This window comes from Rhodnius prolixus, unplaced genomic scaffold, assembly GCF_049639745.1.
Source record: "Rhodnius prolixus isolate KJV_2025 unplaced genomic scaffold, Rpr scaffold_1, whole genome shotgun sequence".
NCBI lineage: Eukaryota > Metazoa > Arthropoda > Insecta > Hemiptera > Reduviidae > Rhodnius > Rhodnius prolixus.
The window spans coordinates 33,590,689-33,604,975 of NW_027411581.1; the positions used below are offsets into that span (position 1 = coordinate 33,590,689).

The 14,287-nt window shown below is 34.8% G+C and overlaps 1 protein-coding gene and 1 pseudogene across 6 annotated transcripts in view; both read right to left on the reverse strand.

Moving 5' to 3' along the window:
• The window catches only part of Eip74EF (Ecdysone-induced protein E74), a 539,076-nt gene that overhangs the window by 296,195 nt on the left and 228,594 nt on the right, over positions 1 to 14,287 (reverse strand). The gene's annotated exons all lie outside the window — the stretch shown is intronic.
• Positions 5,881 to 6,030, reverse strand: LOC141446427 (U4 spliceosomal RNA; annotated as a pseudogene).

Here is a 14,287-nt window from a genome sequence, read left to right on the forward strand (position 1 = left end):
GCTAAGCTCTGTCCCACAATGTTGCAAAACTGTTCTCCAATTCTCATGTTCCTGCCCTTATTTGCATAAACTAGGACGTAGATTCAACACCTTAACATTATCGTGGAGGCTATTGCTGATTAGGCCGATGGTGGACATGATCAGAGGAGCGATTGCCGCTCTTTCAAATAGCTAAAATCACATACGATCCCTACGGCTAGGCCTTAGCTAGCGAACTCGACTTGACAGATAATAAGGGGCTTATTTTATATTTTATGTTTACGATTTTAGAAAAAAAAATATGTTTTAGGCTATGCCACTCAGCGTTCGAAACAATACTCGCTCGAGGCCGGATGTCTTTTGTGTTTGACAAATGACTTAATGTGACCAGTTGTCAGGGAAATTTCTTAAAGAATAATGTAAGTTTCCTAAGCATTTTGTAAGCTAATCATTTTTAACACAGCAATGATTGTAAGGTTTACAAATGACTACTTTCTCGCAACGAATGCAACAATTTAATTTACAAAAGACGGTTTTAAACCAAATGAAATGTTTCAACGCAAAACTATAAAACGTAAATAATTTATACTTTTTCTTAGCTATTTTACCAAGCCTGGGTAACCTTAGATATTTTAGTGACGTAGGGGTTTTAATTTTTTGTAAATAACAATAGGCATTTTAAGAGAATATGGCACTTTTTAAATAAAAAATTAATTTTTTCTTGAAAGGCAACAGCCGCTTGTTCATTAAAGTACGAAATATAAAATTTCTTATTTGTATAGTCGTAAACATTCTCAAAATCCTGTACGAAGAAGAATTTCAGCCTTTCGAATTTACGTTTCCACTGGAAATATACATTTTAGGAGGGTAAAGCTACTACCACACTTCAATCTTGGCCTAAAGGATGAGACGCCACTGCAGCCCACATTGAAGCGAGGAGCTCAAAGCTGAGACTTGTTGTGGTTCAGTTGCAGGTCTTGGACTTGGATTTCTTTCAATGATTATTATGACAAATGATAGTAAAGTATTTTTACAATATCCGCCTTTACCAACTTCACCTATTTTAGATGTAATCAGAGTGGCGGAAAGTATAAACTGGGTACTTTGTTAGTGAACAGTTGATTTGGCAGTGCATTTTAGGACATAATCAATCCACCAGAAGTGTCAAAATAAAGTTATCAATTTTTATCTGAAGCAGGACTTAGCATCCAACCAAATTATCTGAATAATAATGAAGCTTTTTAGGTAAGACGTCCAAGAGAGGAAAAGTTTAAGCTGTAGCTTAAAAGTTGTAACTTACACAGATAGCGAAAGGCGAGAGATTTGCAGACTAGATACTAAATATTACGTAGTTTTCTTAAGTAGTGGATATTTGTGAGGAGAAGGCGCTAAGTTGGGAAGAAAACTATTCCGCCCTAGTTACAAACGATATTTACAAAGTACTGTCAAAAAAAAATAAATAAAATAAAAAAAAATAATTAAATAAATATTAATACAAAATACGAATATTAGAAATACGAAAATAACCAGAAACAAAGTAAGCGCAGTGGTTACCATTGCTAAAACTGGTAAACAAATTTAACAACAATCCGATTTTTTTTTTTTAAGGGTTAAAGACAATTCCTAAGGAATCATATCCCAATGCCCAAAGTCCAAGATTTCCTGTCCTTCCACTCCCCTACCCGAAGGCCATTTCTTCGGTGATACTCTCCATCCAAGTGTTCCTAGGTCTTCCTGTCCTTCTCCTCTCACTAGGAATTTTAATAAGTTTTCGAAGAATTTTAGATTGTACTCGTAAAGTCTGAATGCTTAAAGAATTGGAACGTTTAGTCGATCCCCATAGTTCGAAGCCGTATGACCAAATAGGTCGCAGTAACAGAAGGTATAAGAGTCTTTCGCTATATAGATTAAGTTTCGAACGTTTGTCAAGTAGTCTGGCGAGAAGTTTTGTAGCGTTGGTTAGTTTCTTGTCTTTTCAGTCTAGTATGGGGATTCCATGTCAACCGTTTAGTTCTAGGTACAGTCCAAGGTTAGCGTACTTTGTCCACAGTTGGTATAGGAGTTTGGTTCAAGATGATGGGAGGTAGGATTTCTCGTCTTAGAGTAAATACTATATACTCGTATTTTGATTTCGAAACGTTAGTTTTGATACGCCATTTGATAAGCCCGAACTGTAAGTTTTTTACGAAAATAAATATGCTGAATAGAATTAAATGATTTGTGTAAAATTTAACGCAAAAATCTTATTTTCAGATGCTATAAATACTACAATTTATAGTAATCAGATGTAATAAATGCTATAAATGGTAAATAAGCACTAGTAATGTACTTCTCAAACCCGTGACAATGCGGTAAAGACCGTTTGCTGCCCGAACGTAGCAATAAGTATTAAAGTAATATAATTCTTTCAACTATAAACTTTTTTAATCTAAACAAGAAATTTGATGGAAACAGATATGAGAAGGATTTCGTCAAGCAGTGTCACAGCTTCCGCCATAAAGATGTCGCCTGAAGACTCGTCAAGATGTCACTCATACGTCCCGTCACACGCCACTAACAGTTGATATCCAAACTATCCAGAAATGTAAGGATATTAAAAATATCCTAGAATAGTAAAATGCAAGACTGTTTCTAATTCCATCTAATGCTTGTAAAGAGAACAAACAGTTCAACAATCAATCCTTTTAATGAAAATGGTTGCAATGCATCTTCACTTCTTGGAAAAGTTTTAAAATTTTAACACTTAATTTTTCAAAATGTTAACTAGCTATTATTAATCTCATCACAAAAACGCACAATTTTTCGGTTTGCTTATTAATTTTTTCTTAATAAATACTCAGCATTCAAACTAAAATCTCGAATCCTAATTGTCCGCCACGAATTTTTGCCTACTCACCGCCACTGTCAGTTCATTAGCAGTACTACGTAATAAATCAATATTGAAAAATAGTTACGTCAGCAGTACTGGATAATATTGCTGATTTAATCCGTCGTACCACGCACATTTTTTTTTTGTTTCCTTGACCAGTTTCGAACGTCCATCCATCATCAGATGGTTGATAATTCAGTTTAGCGTAAAATATTTGACTTAAACTACGTTTCCCTGTCACACTACATGATGGATGAATGTCTGCAACTGGTCAAGGACGATGATAAACGATGATGAAAGCTAAGATGGATAAAATTAGCGATATAAATCAATATTGTTTTGTAGAAGGGTTAGTTTAGGAGGTATCGTCTTGTCATGTTCTTCTTCCTCCCTATTTTTCCTTTATCTTACCTCTTGAGGAAGTAAAGCATCGTCGTGGAGCCGATTTTAAATTTTCACTGGAAAGAGATAAAGAAAAAATCTACAGTTTCAGCATGCAGGCAGATTTGAACCCACGACCTCTAGTATACAAGGCGCTTTCGCTACCAACTGAGCTAATCAGTTTTCAAGATTCTAAAGTTTTGATGTTGTTCTTAAACAAATAATATAGTTATACTGTTTGTACAACGAACAGCTTATCGCAATTAACTAAACACACTAGTAATAAAACAATTATTCAGTTTAAATATCCTAATCTTATTTTTTTAAATTGCATTTTCCGACAAAAACAGTTGGAAAATAAAAAAATTAATGAAAAAACAAAACAAAAAGAAAAAGAGTCGATATCAGTACGATGCGTGATAATATGTTTAAGAAATCTTGTTGCCTGCAGTCTCATCACTGACAGTCCCTACGTCCGAGACGTTAGATAATACCCAACGAGTGACGTCACAGGTGTACATGTATGTGCAATGTGTGCGTGAATATCAGCAAGCCAAGGGGGGAGGTAGGGGAATGGATTGCCTCCTGTGAGACAATAGGAAGGTTTCTTCCCCTGACGGGGGGTAACCTTGGAGCAGGTCGTGTACTCTGTCTGGATATTGTACTAACTTCACAGAAAATATCTCCTCACAAGGATATACTATCCACTTTATACAAGTTGTTTTCTTGTTTATATCACTGATAATTAAAATGCTACTGTAAAAATGTCTTCTATTTTATTTTTTTAAAATTTTATCAACTGAAAAATGGAATTAAAAAAAGAAAACAAGGTTTTTCTTTCTATAGTAAGAGAAACTTCTACTGTACAACGCGACTTTCTCTGACAGCTCCAAGGACTAACAGGCACTAACACTGACCTTTAACCTTTTCACCCTTAACTAAGGAGTACTGTCGAACCGACTGGTGGAGGCGCCACAGTAGCCGAGCGGTAAGAGGCGAGACCTGCAATGCTGAATATGTACTTGTTGTGGTACTGGGTTCGATTCCCGGTCTTAGTCCTTGGATTTTATTTAATGGTTAATATGAGAACTTTGTAGTAAAGTAAGTTTGGTAATAGCCTCCGTCCACGACACCTAATTGGTAGTTGGACGTAAAGCCGGCTTGAAAAAATAGGCACTACATTGTCGAACCAGTAAATTATTCATTTTTACGAGGTCCATGTAGCTAACTTCTACTTGTATCGCTGAAAATTGGTATTAAGTAAAAGGTAATGGATTAGGTGTCTGGTAATAATTTACAGGCAAATAATGAAGCGCAATTATCTATTGACAGTTTCTAAAAGTTTTATTTCGCATTTTGTGTTCGAAGAAATCATTGAAGCCCTTCTAAAGAAAAATTTAAAAGGACACAGAATACGACTTCTGTTTCAATTTAAGTAAAGTAATTTAGGTTTCAATTTCCTGTTAGCCAATTTGTTTCAAATATAGAATAATCTAAGAAATTCTATTAAAGCCTTATAACTATCATATAGTTAATTTCAATTAACAATTCAATTTGTTAATAATTCAAGTCAATTTCAGTGACGAGACATGGCCATCCACGAACTCCCTTTTCTTAGGAAATCGTTTCAAATAAAAGTAACAGACCTTAGAGTACTCGATGTGCTGCGGTCAAAGACAATTCTCCGGAACATCGCGGAAAACTGAAATGAAAAATAATTAAATATCACGTTTTGTGCGACACACAAACTTTTCTTTCTCATTCGATACTTTTTGATTCGCGATACGGGACCTCCAAGGATTTAATTCCGGGAAGAACCTTTTCATTAAGAGAATTAGGCAACTCCTTTCTAAGGGCAGAGGTGAAAAGTAAAAATAGAGAAACCTCCATTTTAATTTAAGCTATTTGTTACTTACATATATAGCAATCACATAAATTACATTTCCAGGAGTTGCGAGAATACCAGTTTCTAGGGAATGGGCACTTGTTGGTGACGTGAGTTGGTGCGAGCAAATGGTGAACCAAATGGATGCACAATAGAAAGTGACTTAATGTAAAGGAAAAGTGTCTGAAACATCCAAAAACTGAAAGAGCAGCCATATTGAATGCATTTTTTAGTTTTACCCATTTTATCCGAATTGGTTTTTTGTTCAAAACCGCGTTAGATATACTTCAGTCTATCCTGAAGAAGGCCAAGTGGGATGACGCAGAGAAGGGGATTTCCTCCAAGAGCCCCAATTTTCCGCTATATTATACAAAACTGAGCCTTCCTGAATTACATTAAATCCATCAAGGTTAGTCGTGAATAAAAAGAATTATTTTAAATGGTGTGCATATGTATTGAACTAAACATTGTTTTTATTTAAAGAAAAATTCACGTCACAAATTTAAAGACAACGTCACGAAAAATTACGACGAAGAAGAAGAAGAAGCAGAAAAAGTCTTTATTTGAAAATAAAACTTACAGCTTTACACCACAGAAATATAACGGATTAAAAAGTAAGTTAAAAATAGTAAAGTAATTGGTTATTTTCTCAGGCCGGCTTTACGTCCAACTACTAATTAAGTGTCTTGGACGGAGGCGACTAGCAAACATACTTTACTGTAAATTTCTTTTATTAACCTTTAAATAAAATCCAAGGCCTAGACCGGGATTCGAATCCATTACCACAATACATATTAGTTTTACTGGTCTCGCCTCTAACCGCTCGGCTACCGTGGCGCCTTTAAAAGTTTTCAACTAGCAATAATCGCACCTCAAGAGGCCTTCATTGGTTACGATATTGCCACTGAGCAAGGTTACATGCGCAAGGAAATATAAACGGATTAAATTAATATCAAAAGAAAACCTTTATAATTTATATTTATGTTTCAGAAAACTGCAAGAAGTAAATAATAAACTTCATGTACCATTCACACAATAAATATTGCAAACAAAGACAAAAATTTGACCATTAAGACCGCCAGTAGGGTCAACTACGAATTACGAACTGCAAATGGACTACGAATTCATTTGTTTCTGAAGCATTTATTCAAAAATACACATTCCGAGTAGAAAAACTGAAAGAACTTTAACCTGAGTTATAAATGGCACCATTTACAATTTCGTAAAATTCGTTGAAACTTATTATTAAATCATTGGGCAAGAAAAGTAGGACTGGAATATCAGATAAACCAAAAAATTGTAAAGATGTTTTTGTAAATCGCCGAGAAGAAGAATGAGAAAGTTAGGCAGGAAAAAGAGCAAAATTTACTGTAACATTTATTGATTATCTGAAGCATGTGAGGCTAGGCTATCCACGTCATCGGATTTCCTCATCCAGAATTCTTTCCACGGATCGCTAAGTCACTGTCAGATCGTAATGGAAAAATCTAGTCAAACTAAATTATTAAATTTCATCTTTGTGCTATTTTTTCGTGTTTGGGATATTTTAGAAATACACTCAGAACCATTCTTTTTTCTTTCGGAAGGTAACCTCCAAATTGTAGCAGGTTATAAATTGTAATAAATAATTTGGATTTCCTAATTGCAGCAATCAAATCAAGTCTCCTCGTGATTTTACTGTACAATTTGGAAATTAAAAGGTGTGTATACACATCAGACTTTTTCAAACGAGCTTGTTGTTCAGTTTGTATATTTTAAAACCAAATTAAATCTTAAATTGAGTATTTAAAGTATTTTTATTGGGACAAAGATGAATCTAGTGAATCAATTCTACCGAGCAGAGGGAAATACTAAATTAGAATGAAATAGCAATAAATTCATTAAGTTCGCAGCGTGGTTTCGCAGTGAATTTGGAAATTAAAAGACTCACTTCCATTTATTTGATTATTAAATGATATTAAATTGAAAGAGAAATAAAACAAGTCAAATAATAATCACCTCTCTCGCAAAGAACTAAATAATTCAAATTTTTCTAGAAAACTCCTTTGCAAAAAAAATTGTAGAACTATGTATGGGCAAATTAGCACACTGTGTTCAAAGTCAATACCTGGTCGAACGGTATTGAACTGTGGGATACAAAGAAACCCTCTAATCTCCAAAGAATTCAATCTCCGCATTGTCGTTAGCGCTCCATGTTTCAAATTTAACCATCCACTTAGAAATTCCAGATTTTGTAAGTCCAGATTGCTATAACTCACTATTGAAACTTTCTTCAGAACTTACAGATTGTCCTCCTCCTAGGCGATTAAAACGGCACTGACCTCGCGATTTCCTCTCTTTTGAAGAGTGTAGTTAATCTTACAGAACAATTACAGAGTGTTACCGCTGGGTAACTTCTCCTCTCAGTTAGTGAGTGAGTAGTAGTGTCAATATTTCTGTCACTGTTGCTAACAGTGCATCTTGCGCTGGTGTTACTTTCGGAATAAATTAAAAGAAAAAAAAAAAAAACTTTAAAGAAAATGTTACGACGGAAGTACAATTTACAGGGCTCTTGGGAACAAAACATTATTTTACTCTAGTTATTTAAGGCATACAGTTTTGATGAATGGTATTTTTAATTGACGTAAGAGTCATTTTTTAGTTTAAAAACCTGTAAACATCACTAGCCTACACAAAAGTAATTTTGAGGATTTTACTCTCGCTTTTATTACAATTTTTTTACAATAATAAAGATGAGTATTGTATATTATGTATTATATATATTTTACAACAAAGATATGAAAAATAATGTATATATATTTATATTACTTTAGGTGGAAAAATATGATTAAAAAAAAAAAAAGGCAAGCATGTACAAAACAAAAATTGTTCTCTTAAAACAATAAAAACCAGACAAAAGAAAAATATTAGAAGAATAGAAAGAAGAAGTGAGAAAAATCTAGGTCTTGTCCCGGAAGTAGAGGACGGTTAGGAAAGGAAGTAGCTTGAAGCATGACTGGCCATAGTAACTATATCTCAAGGACACCTGATCATCAACTATCTCTGTGAGTAGCGGCACGTGCGTCCGTCTGTTCGAACTTCTTCACACACAATTATTATTGTAGGAGTTAGTAGGGAATTTAACTGCGCTTGTTTGTTTGTAAAACCTCCGTATTCTGCAGATAACATAAAATATAATGAATTTTCTGCTAAACATTAGCGCAAATTAAATTTGTTGTTTATTTAAAATTAAGTGTTTCAATGCATTGCAGCTTTTTTATAAAATTAGCTATCTCAACTAATTTGGTTCTTCAACCATTCCATTTGAATTTGCCAATTCAGTATGAGTAATCATTATTTTTAATTAATTTAAAGAGTGATGATAAGTGACATGTGCAATAGCAGCGCCAAATGTTTTAAAAAGAACTCCATTTTCAATATCTATAAATCAAAAATATAAATTATCTATTTAATTTCTCAAAATTTTAAACGCAACAGTAAACTATAAAGAAGAATCATAGCCTTAAAAGACTCACTAGACTATCTGTAACTACAAGGTTCCAACTAACAAAATTTCTTCAAACAAAAACATTTATATTCAATCCTTTACACACATAACAATTTAAATGTATGCATTGCATGTACGAAGTATGTAGGGCGCCACGATAGCCGAGCGGTTAGAGGCGAGACCTGCGAAGCTAATATGTATGGTGGTACTGGGTTCGATTCCCCGGTCTTAGGCCTTGGATTTTATTTAATGGTTAATAAAAGAAATTTACAGTAAAGTATGTTTGCTAGTCGCCTCCGTCCACTACACCTAATTGGTAGCAGGACGTTAAGCCCCACCTGAAAAAATAGGCATTACTTTACTTTTCATGTACGAAGTTTGCAGATAATCCCCGCAGCCACTTTTGAGATGATCTCAAAAAGAGAACAATCCATGGAGTGCACCATCATCAGCAGCACACCAGTGATAGGTTCGACAATTCAATAAAAATGACACTTTAAAAGAAATCCATTTCATCACTCCATCCATGGAAAATAATCTAAATGAATTATCCAAGAAGAATGTTTCAAATAAAAGTGATACATTTTCAATAGGATGAAAAAAATAACTGCCAGTTTAAGTCATAATATATTTTTATTATGCCGAACTTTCGACCTAGGGACTAGGTCATCTTTAGGGCTAATTTACAATGTAATATTTTACATTATTAACCAGTTAAGCGCGTTTGACGTGTATACACGTCAAACCAAATCTCTGTTACGGTGCGTTCGACGTATATACTCGTCGTGAAAAATATACAATTTCCATTAACGAAAAAAACTCGAAATTTTAATAAAATACAATAAGAATATTATTTGGTGGGATGTTTCCTTTATCTTACCAATAGAACTGCCAAGTATTTTATACGGAGGGGGATGGAGGGAGTCTGCCAAATGATAAGTGGTTGGTACATGTTTGGTCTCCGCATTAGAGATTGGGAATTAGGCACACAAATAGAAAAGCTCTCAACCCTTGTGCAATGCCGTTTTTCACCTTAGATAGTGGTTCAGACCACAGGACGAGCATGATTTCATTTTGCACAGAGTTCAAAGCGCTTTTCTTCCTTGTAAAAACTCTTGCGTCCCTATAGTTAACTAGGCAATACATACGCGAAGCGGTGCAAGATTTTGAATGAGCACAGAATGCTCTGGTAATCTCAAGCCCCCCCCAGAGATTGCAGAAAAAGTCGCTTGCAGTGACTATTACGACGTTGTAAACTTTTGGTTGTTTTACCCTGCGTTCGACGTGTATACACGTCATTGACTGATTTTAATTTCGCACACTGTGGGTTTTTTTTAAAAATTAAATTCCGCGCTTAACTGGTTAAAGGGTTTAAAGGTGTGTCTTCTGTCTTGTCTGTTCATGGGCTGATTATTTTTTCATCCTGTTGAAATCAGTCACCAAAAATATTGAACAGTGATACATTTTGTATGTTTCTAATCACTATCCGATTTCCTGCAATGTTTACAATAAAACTGCAAGCTGCTTCTGATAAATCGCAGCAGTAAAATGACTTTTTTTTAAAAAATTGGTAATTCAATCTCAAATTTGATTCTTAATAACATTATAAAGATGAAAGCCAGCACGATTAACAGTAATGGCACTTCTAATGGAGGTCTCATCGTCCCCCTTTACAGAAGGTGCCTTTAATAGAATTTTCCAAAGCTCAACTACATCTGTTTCAACTATATCTTGAACAAAGTTTAAAATGAAATCGTTGGAAACCGTTTTGCGAGGAAATTCCAGAAATCTGTCAATTCGATTCAGTCAAGGGGTACTTTAGAAATCACGAACTTAGTAAAAATACCATTGTTTCCCGATCTGGAGTCCTCAACAGATAATTTAAGCGAAAACTAAAAGTCAAAGACCTGAATGTTCTCAATAACTACTATCTAGTTTACAATAATAAGATTTATTTAAATAATTAGAATTGTGAAGCAATAACCTTATTAAGGAAAAATCGAAAGTTAAAGAAACCACGTATCAATGATTCAAAATGCTAATAATGCTATTAACGGATATTAGAGTTTTCCGCGCTAATTGAATAGACACAAGACCGTACATTATAATAAAATAATAATAATAAATTATTTGTTTAAACATTAGTTTTCACAAATAGAGTTAGGTGAGTACAAAATCTCCGTACATTTTACTGAAATTTAACTTATAATAAAACTATAAACTATCTATTACCACAATTTCCATTAATATTGTTCGCCAGAAAATGTGTTATAAATAAGTAGGAGTACAGTAAGTGATAAAGATTGGACAAAATCGTTGCAGCCATGTTTAAAAATAAAAATCTCAAAAAGTGAACAATCCATTTACTGTGTAACTTTAAAGTAATAAGCAAAGTGTCACTTCCGGTGGAGGGATTTGATCTCTAAAGAACAGTCAGGTCTCCTGGTGGAACCAAACTCTCAGCTTCCTGCGATTCACCATTTTCGAGGTATATTGTAAGCACAAACATTCACTCTCACCAAAAATATTCTAAAACGCACTTTTTCTGACTCAAAAGACCTTAAAAAGTATATTTTTGGTAAAACAAAAAAGAGGTTAAAGAAAATATAGTCTTAATAAAATATGTCTGTAATGCAACGAATTTCGGAAACTGCACTTGATTGCAATGATTGTGAAGCAATAAATAAGGGAAAAGAAAATGCATTTCCAAATTAACCGAATAACGAAGGTGCCAAGACCTGTGAGGCGATACGATAGGGATGCCTGCAAGGAAGCCTGAACAATACTACTAAGACTACTAAGGACTTCAATCATCGTAAGCTACTTTGCGGTTTCGAGGTTGAAATTAGTGTATGTTTCTATTTCTTAAAATCGATTCTTTGGTGAAAAAAAAGAACAGGAAATTTGACTTGAAAGGCAGAAATCTTGAACCAATTATTGGAAGGCACAGAAGGACCTAAACATTAAAAGAACTCATACAGAGTACAATATAAAGAACTAACTTCCAGAACAGGCCGTAGAAGGAAGTAGAAAGACGATAATAAAAGGAAATTACAGTGTTGCATGCAAGCAGTGCGGCCACTTCCTGGCTGACAATCATAAATGATAAATATTATTATTAGCAGACCTGTACGCAACCTTATATATCTTTCAATATAATATTAACCGTCTTAATGTCACCTTGCAAACACCACTTTCTTACCCTATTTAATTATGTGGAGCCCTCACGTCAATTATTAATATTATCTTTGAAGATGTTGAACAAGTTGAACTTACACCACTGACTCCACACAGGAAGTGTGTCCTTCAGTGCATCCTTAATTTCTTAACTTTTCCGGTCTGTTAGCTAACGCCGGGAACTTCTGGATTTTATCTAACTATTTAACTTCCTGAGTTGCGCGACTACTAAGTCAGTTTGTTTCTAAGATGTTAGTTATAATTTAATATTTTCTAAGAATCTAGTCTAATTTTATCCACCAAAAATTAAAGTATGGTGTTCTCAGTATTTTTTTATTTTTTAACCAAAATAATTTCTATTGACTTATTTTTTTGCTCTTACTTTACTATGAGGCGATATTGCACAAACAGATTTTTGAGTTTTGAGTTTTCAACGAAAATATCCGTTTTGATGTTCAATGAGTCCGAAAAAGTGTTTTTATAAATTGGTCTCTCTCTCTCTGTGCATATCTGTGTGTGTGTTAGTGTGTCGGTGTGCCCACCGTAATTCAAACAAGAGAAAATTTGCAGAAAGTTGAATTGCATAGTAGCCGCTACAATAAGTTTTAGTCAAAATCGATGACTTGGTGAATGTATTTTACTAAATCAATTTTCTAGTTTCTTAGAATATCCCCCAAAAACGGTTCCTATGATTTTCATTAAACTAGATGTATCAATAATAATATTTTATTAAAATTAAAAAAAAATAATTTTATAACAAAAAACAATCTACGGCAAAAGGAATTGTTCTGCCGGAGGGTTAACGTAGAAATATGAAAATATATATATAACGACACTTTATAAATATATATTCTACAGAGAGAATTGCAGCTTGAAAAAGAAATTGCACCTCAAAAGAAAAGAAAAAATAAATACTAAATTGAAAAATAGAAAACAGAAAAACAGGTCTTAAAATAAAATAAAGGTTTAAACAAAATTGTCATATTATCAAAATATGACGTCAATAAAATTGTGATGGTCATGAAATATGACTGCTATAGTGCGAAGCCTGACGTGTAAAGTTGGCTTAGGGTTTGTAATCACCACGGAAAGAGCGTTAAGTGAAGGAATTAGTGCTGAAGCAAGGCGAGAAGTGGAGTGGCCATATGGGACGCTGAACGTTCTGGACGCCCTGTTGAGGTTACTACTCCAGAAATCATTGATAAAATCCATGATATGGTGATGGATGACAGAAGAGTGAAGGTGCGTGAGATTGCTAGTGCTGTGGGCATCTCGAATGAACGTGTACATAATATATTGCATCAACATTTGGACTTGACAAAGCTATCCGCAAGATGGGTGCCGCGATTGCTCACGCTTGACCAAAAACGAAATCGTGTGAAGTGTTGCAAGGACGGTTTGCAGCTGTTCCAGAAGAATCCGCAGGACTTTAAGCGTCGTTTCGTCACTGTGGATGAAACATGGATACATCACTACACTCCTGAGACCAAAGAACAATCTAAACAATGGGCTACCAAGGGGGAATCTGCGCCAAAAAAGGCGAAAACCGTTCCTTCGGCCGGAAAGATTATGGCAACTGTCTTTTGGGATTCGCAAGGAATAATCCTCATCGACTATCTGGAAAAGGGTAAAACTATTACAGGTGCATATTATTTATCGTTATTGGACCGTTTGAAAACCGAGCTGCAAGAAAAACGCCCACGATTGGCCCACAAAAAAGTCCTTTTCCATCACTCACAACGCACCAGCTCACACCTCAGCAGTTGTGGTCGCAAAATTAATGGAAATAGGGTTCCAACTCGTTTCACATCCCCCCTATTCTCCAGACTTGGCTCCCTCGGACTACTATTTGTTCCCCAATATGAAGAAATGGCTGGCGGGAAAAAGATTTTATTCAAACGAGGAGGTGATTGCAGAAACGAATGGCTATTTTTCAGACTTGGACAAATCCTATTATTCGGAAGGGATCAACAAACTAGAGCAGCGTTGGACGAAGTGTACAAGCCTAAAAGGAGACTATGTTGAAAAATAAAAAAGGTTTACCCCAAATAATTTAGTAGTTTTTATTTTTGCACGGACTTTACAAACGACCCTCGTAGAATTAAGATTCTGATTAAATGGACAGGTCTGGAGGGCGAGCTCTAGAGTAGTGGGAGCCACAATAGATCCATTGGGTCGCGGTGGCGTAGTCCCTAAGAGGTCGGCGTACAAGAATCTAATTTAATTTGGACAATTCTTGAAAACTTATAATGTTGGTACTAATTAAATATGACTCAAACATTCGAAATGTTAAGAAAATTAGTGAATTAGAAGCTTGAGATTAATACTAGGAGCAAGTCGTGTGAGTTCCCTTGAAGGTCAATTTGCGGAAGTCCAAGTTCCTTAGCCTATTCAATTATACGGAGCCCTCTGCCAATTACTAACTTTGAAGATATATAAAACGGAGTATACAGCCAGTATACATAGATAGTAGTAAGCAGTATGTGAGATCACAGTCGTATTGCCTAAC